Here is a 6818-nt window from a genome sequence, read left to right as displayed (position 1 = left end):
CGGGAGCAGCGGAGGGCGAGGAGGCGTCGACGAAGGTTGTCAGAATCTCCAGCCGGTTCTGTTTTCTGTTGTCTTGTTACATCTGTATTTATACCAGTTGATTTTAATCCTACCAATTTCTATTCCAAAGGTTAGGGTGTTTCTTATCTCCATTCCAGGGAGTAAAGATTATGTAGCTTAAGCGTGATTGTTTGTAGTTAAAGTGATTAACTACCCGCCTGGCACTTAGTTAAGGGGTTTTATCTCCTAACTTCAGGGAAAATCCCTACCTGGGGAAACAACCTTTCTCAGAGAAGTGACCTTGGTTAAAACACATAGCGCGAAGGGGAGCAAACATATTAAGAACAGTATGCTATATACGCCAGGTCCCTTGAAACATATGCTGTGCAGACGTTTCTTCTGTGCAGCGACTGTGTCAAGCAGCAAGGATGGACCGGCTCCTGGCAAATTCCCCCTTTTTTATTTTTTAAATGATAGCGCATGTAAATCAGTGGCCATCTCTTGGATTGGGTTGTTTAAGACTCGGAAGAAGACTGACAAGCAATGATAGCGAGCATAGCTATAAACAGTGGATGGAGTGCACACGGAGCCTCGTTCCTGTAGAAGGTTGCTGGCCTCTTTAGTCAAGATATTTCAGCTGTCCTCAAGTTGGTGGTTTGGTTGTCCTTGTTGATCTGGCTAGCGGGCAGTGTCATTGGCGACGGGCTTCCCGAAGTGTGAGCGAGTTGAAAGGCTACATCAAAGGGTCCATCAGGGCGGAGTCAGCTGTGTCCTCTGGGTTGGCCGATATGGATGATACCGGGGAGGAGGATGAGGCGGAGATGGAGGGTGGTGTGACATAAGGTCAGATTAGACGGTCTGGAATCCACACAGGTGAGTCTGCATCCTGTGGAAATATACAAGCATATCCTCTCCCCCAGGTTAAAAGTACATCAGGTCCCTTCCAGGCTCCTGTAAATAAGTCTTTCCATTTGACAAAATAAGTGAGTTTCTGCTAAATGAAAGTTTCTTTTGCTGATTTACTCAGAGTCCTCGGACTTGGCTGAGAGAGTAGCTTCCACTTCTTGCTTTTCTACCATCTGTTGGGCCTCAGTTGTTAACTTCTTCAGCTGACCCTATGTTGGCACCTCAGTCCCTTGCATAGCCTTCCTTTTCTTCTTTTTTCCGCTTTTCTGTCATCGGGGCAACTCTAAGTCTTTGGAACGATGAGACAAGGAGCTTCTCTGGGTCCTCTGGGTCCATTGTGGTGACGCATATAATGCATTTACTCAATCCAAGGCAGGCATTAAAAAGAAAAACCCCAAATGCTCTCTTGTATCCATTTTAAGAGTAGGATTGGTGCTTTCCGCTATTACCAGAGTCCTGATCTATCACCCGAGGGAGAGCTTTCCAACCCTGCACTTTTCCGGGGTGGAAAGGCTGCAGTGGGGTTAAGGATAAGGCTCCTTGGGCCTACCTTCTCCCATGCCTATACATTTACCTTTGAAGCACCTTTCCTTCCTCAGAAAAGCATGGACATACTTCTTGTATAAAACATTCCGTCTGACTGGGAGTAACCTTAACTCCTCTGCTAGCACGCATATCTGTTAAAAGATCAATACAGAGTCTTTTTTCTTTAGACTCAGTATGGCACATCTTCTCAATCTAAAGATCAACACAGAGTCTTCTTTCTTTGGACTCAGTATGGCACACCTTCTCAATCTAAGTTCTGTACTATCCACCTTCCTACGCTACTTATCCTCTATAGGGGGGTCTGCAGCACCCTGGTGGAGTCCTATCTGTCCCGAGTGTGGGGGTTCTCAATGGGGGTGGGGGCTTACCTAGGGGAATCCTGTTCCAGGGGTTCCCAAAGGTGTGGACGGAGTCGGCGAAGACTATCCACCCTCTTCCTACGGTGGAGTCCTATCCGTCCCGAGTGTGGGGGAGCTTACCTAAGGGTCCCTGTTTGGGCGCCAGATGCTGGGGTTCAACCCCAGCAGGTCCAGGGGTCCCCAAAGGTGTGGACGGAGTCGGCGAAGAAGGAATGACACGGAGACAGCGTTCAGTTGATCAGCAGCCTAGCCAGGACCTCTAGCCAGGATCTCCAGCCAAGTTCTGTCTAGGATCTCCAGCCAGGTTCTCTTGCCATGTTCTCTCGCTAGGTTCTCCAGCCAGGTTCGGTCGCCAGGTTCTGTCTAGGTTCTAAAGCCAAGTCCTGTCTCTAGGTTCTGTGTCTAGGTTCTGTCTCTAGGTTCTTCAGCCAAGTTCTGTAGCCAGGTTCTGTTCAGGATCTTTTGCCATGTTCTCTCCCTAGGTTCTCTCTCTAGGTTCTGTCTCTAGGTTCTGTTTCTAGATTCTGTGTCTAGGTTCTGTCTCTAGCCTTCCCTCTGAGGTTTGAGCATCTGATTGATGCTTCTCTGTCTCTAGATCTGTTTTTGTTCATCAGTTTATGTTGTTCATTATAGTCCACAAATAAGTGAGATCATGTGATATTTATCTTTCTCTGACTGACTTATTTCACTTAGCATAATGCTCTCCAGCTCCATCCATGCTGTTGCAAATGGTAGGAGTTCCTTCCTTTTTACTGTGGCATAGTATTCCATTGCATAGATGTGCCAAAGTTTTTTAATCCACTCATTTGCTGATGGGCACTTAGGCTGACTCCAAATCTTAGCTATTGTAAATTGTGCTGCTAAGAACATAGAGGTGCATATATCCTTTTTGATTGGTATTTCTGGTTTCTTGGGATATATTCCTAGAAGTGGGATCACTGGGTCAATTGGAAGTTCCATTTTTAGTTTTTTGAGGGAACTCCATACTGTTCTCCACAGTGGCTGCACCAGTCTGCATTCCCACCAGTGGTGCACGAGTGTTCCTTTTTCTCCGCATCCTAGCCAGCATTTGTCATTTGTTGATTTGTTGATGATAGCCATTCTGACAGGTGTGAGATGGTACCTCATTGTTGTTTTAATTTGCATCTCTCGGATGATTAGTGACTTTGAGCATGTTTTCATATGTCTCTTGGCCTTCCTTATGTCTTCTTTTGAAAAGTATCTATTTAGATCCGTTGCCCATTTTTGATTGGGTTGTTTGTCTTCCTGTTAAGTTGCATGAGTTCCCTGTAAATGTTGGTGATTAAACCCTTATCGGAGATATCGTTGGCAAATATGTTCTCCCATGCAGTGAGTTTTCTTGTTGTTTTGCATTTTTAGTTTTTTTAAAGCTCAACTTGTCTCAGGTTTGATTGGTAAGAGTTACCTCAAGTTAACTCCTGTGCCTTTTTGACATGTCACTATAATTTTTCAGCACTTCTTTCCTTTTGGCACAAAAAGGCTTTATATACTAGTATAGACTCACCTTGTGTTTTCACTGACCTGGGCCTGGAATGAGCAGTTTCTCTTAGAAAACCTGATTCCTTTCAGTGGAGTAATAACCAAGATTTGGGTAGTAGTTAAGCTCAATGCTACTGGGGTATCATTACTTCTAAGCCCTGTCTGTGGAAAGGCTATAATGTGTATGTGTGTGTATAAATCTATATGAGATCATAACTTCACCTTGATGCCTTCAATTCAAATTAACACCACAAAGTTCTTCTTTACTTTCCCCTAGTACACATTTGTATTTCCCTTATACCACAGTGAAATACAGTTCCCAAAAATATCAATATATTTTCTGTATCATACAACACCACACTAAATGGTCTCAGAATTATTAAGGCAATATCACTACCAAAATAAAACCTACCAAGTAAAATTAAAGACTTTCTTGAAAGTTTCTTTTTTCCTTTAGAATATATCTCACTGAAGATATACTATTAGGGTATTATGCTCAAACATTTTTTAAAATTCATTTTAGGGAGGGAGGAAGGAGGAACAGAGGGAGAGAGGGAAGGGAAGCGGTGGGGGGGGGGGGGGGGGAGAGACATTAATGTGAGACAGCTACATAGATCAGATGATTCCCAACCCAAGTATGTGCTCTGACCGAGAATCGAGCCTAGAACTTTTGGATGCCCAGGATGACGCTCCAACCAATTGAGCCACACTGGCCAGGGTTATGCTCAAACATTTTTAAACGGATTTCTTTTTTGTATGGGTATACTATAAATTTGATACTGTTTATATTCAATTTTACAGTTTTCTTTTTTTCACCATCTTTATTTCATTTTATTTTTTAAAATGTAGAACATTAATGTGGTTAAAAGGTGGAAACTATATACAAAATATGACAGACTATTATATTAATGGCCCTCAATGAACCTGGTTTTAGTGTGTTGTGTAGCCTTCTCTCACATCGATACTGGATGTAGCCATGTGACTTGCATTGGTCACTGGGCCCCTAACAAGCATGATTAAACCGAGGCTTGATTAGCTCTTACATTTCGACATGTCTTCTGAAAGCACTCCTTCTTAGAACTCAGCCACTGAGTTGTAAGGAAGTCCAGGCTATCTTGCTGGAGATAACAACCATGAGAAATACCAAGGAAAATGAGATACCATATGGAGATAGAGGCCAAGTAGAAGAGAACTGAGGCACCCCACTTGAGTTTCCAAGTTAAGGCAGCCATATGAGTGATGACACCTCATACCACATGAAGCAAAATAACCACTCCAGGATCATGAGAAATTATAAATGGTCTTAAACCACTAAGTATGGGGCATTACACTACAATAGATAACAAAACAAAAGATAAACTCAGAGAAGTGTCAATCCCATCTATCCTAGTTGTATTTTGTTGCATAAAAAACTACCCCAAAACTTACAGGCTTAAAATATTAATTTATTATTATATCTCATTATTTATTGGGTCAAGAATTCAGAAAAGGCAGAGCAAGGAAGCTTTGACTCTGCTCTATAAAGTCTGAGGCATCAGCTAAGATAATTTGAATGCTGGAGGCAGAACCAGCTGGGAGCTGTATGAGCATCTCTCTCTTTTTCTCTGTGTCTGTCTCTCTATCTCTCTTCTCTGTTTCCCTCTTGATAGATGGTAGGTAGGTAGGTAGATAGATAGATAGATAGATAGATAGATAGATAGATAGATAGACAGATATGGCTTATCCACATGCCTAGCTTAGGCTTCCTAGCAATATAGCAACTTCATGGTAGTTGCTTCCTGCCTGTGCAGTACCAAGAGTGACTGTTCCAAGAGATAGGATGTAGAAACTCTCTTTTTCTTAAGGCCAAGCCTGCAAACTGGTAGTGTTACTTCCACTGAATTCTGTTGCTCAAAGAAGTCACAGAATCTGCCCCTATATTCAAAGGATAGGAGCACAGATCCCATCTCTTGATAGCAAAATATCAAACAATGTGTGGCCATCTTTAATCTGCCACACCAGCCCACTAAATATATTCTTCTATTATCTTGCCTTAGGATGCTATAACAAAATACCATAGACTGACTCACACTTTGAAAAAAATATTCTGGCTGTGGTATGGAAAGTAGATGGTAGGAGGCAAGAGCAGAAGTAGACAAACCAGATAGGAGGTTGCTGGCAGCTGTACAGGTGAAAGGTGATAGCAGCTCTAGCCAATGCAGGTGGTGAAAAATGAATGTCATCTTTGCAGCCCTGAGCTTCATGACCTGTTTCCTGGTGGCTCTTGACTCTCAGAAACCTATAGCTGACCAATGAGTACACCCATAGGCTACATGAAGCACCCTTGGCTTCAGATTAGGAACTCCTAGGATAAGGAAAAAATTTAATCAGAGCAAAAGCTCTCTGTTGTCTGATTTACCAGAATGTATTTAGCTTAATATAGATGATAAATGAAAAACTTTAATGACCCATGGTAGAGCCTCCAGCCTCTAATAAATTTGAGTATGATTGCTCTTCCAACAGTGGAATTATGCTCAGAGTTCAGACCAAATTGCATTAACTGTTACTTCCATGTACTCAATAAAAAAATAGAGGCATGAGTCACATTCTCAATTTTAAAAGTAATACTTTTCAATACTGTAGTAAAAGGCTGCAGGAATGTATCCAGCTAGACCCAAAAGACTGACTCTCTGTGCAGTTACCATGGTCAAGGGCTGGTCCTTGGTTTTGAGGGGTCAGAGACTTAATTTAATTGTTGATGCTAATCTGTTCAGAGGCTGAAGGCGGCTACCGGCCTGACTGAGGGTTTATGTGGCCCAAAGCAGAAGCCATGTTGGTATATCCTTGTGGGAACCAGAGTCTGAGAGGATATAGTGAGATGTCAAGTCACTTAACTGAGATTTTATATATATAGATTATCTGGGTGAGCCCTGTTCCTTCATGTACAGGGAAAAACCGGGTCATCAAAGATCAAGACAGTGTAGACATTAACTCTTGGTGGACAACTGCCTGGATTTAAATCCTGATTCTGCTACTTTCTATCTTGGGTAAATTACTAAATCTTTATGTATCTACATTAAATGTGTTCAAATATATGAAGAATATGCATAATGTTGTGTTATTATATGATAATAATAGCATAACTAAGGGAAAACAAAGATAACATAAATTAGGATAGCTACCAAGGGATTGGATTAGAAAAGAACCTGATATTTTACAAAGTGAGCCCCCAAGGCTAATTTTTCCTGATTAAAATCTGCCTGAATAATGGGCCCTAATAACATCCACATCCCAATCCTGTGGATACATTATGGTACATAACAAAAGGGACTTTGTGGATGTGATTAAGTTAAGGATTTTGAGATGGGAAGATTATTTTACACTAGAGGCCCAGCGCACGGATTTGTGCATTGGTGGGGTCCCTCAGCCTGGCCTGTGCCCTCTCACAATCTGGGACCCCTAGGGGAACATTGGACTGCCAGTTTTGGCCCAATCCCTATTCGGTCATTCGGTCGCTGAGGCTTTTAT

The sequence above is a fragment of the Myotis yumanensis genome, unplaced genomic scaffold, assembly GCF_028538775.1.
Source record: "Myotis yumanensis isolate MYYU_CA2020_CCGP unplaced genomic scaffold, mMyoYum1.0.hap1 SCAF_13, whole genome shotgun sequence".
NCBI lineage: Eukaryota > Metazoa > Chordata > Mammalia > Chiroptera > Vespertilionidae > Myotis > Myotis yumanensis.
The sequence above is the reverse complement of the archived record's forward strand: the minus strand, read 5'-3'. Positions refer to the sequence as shown.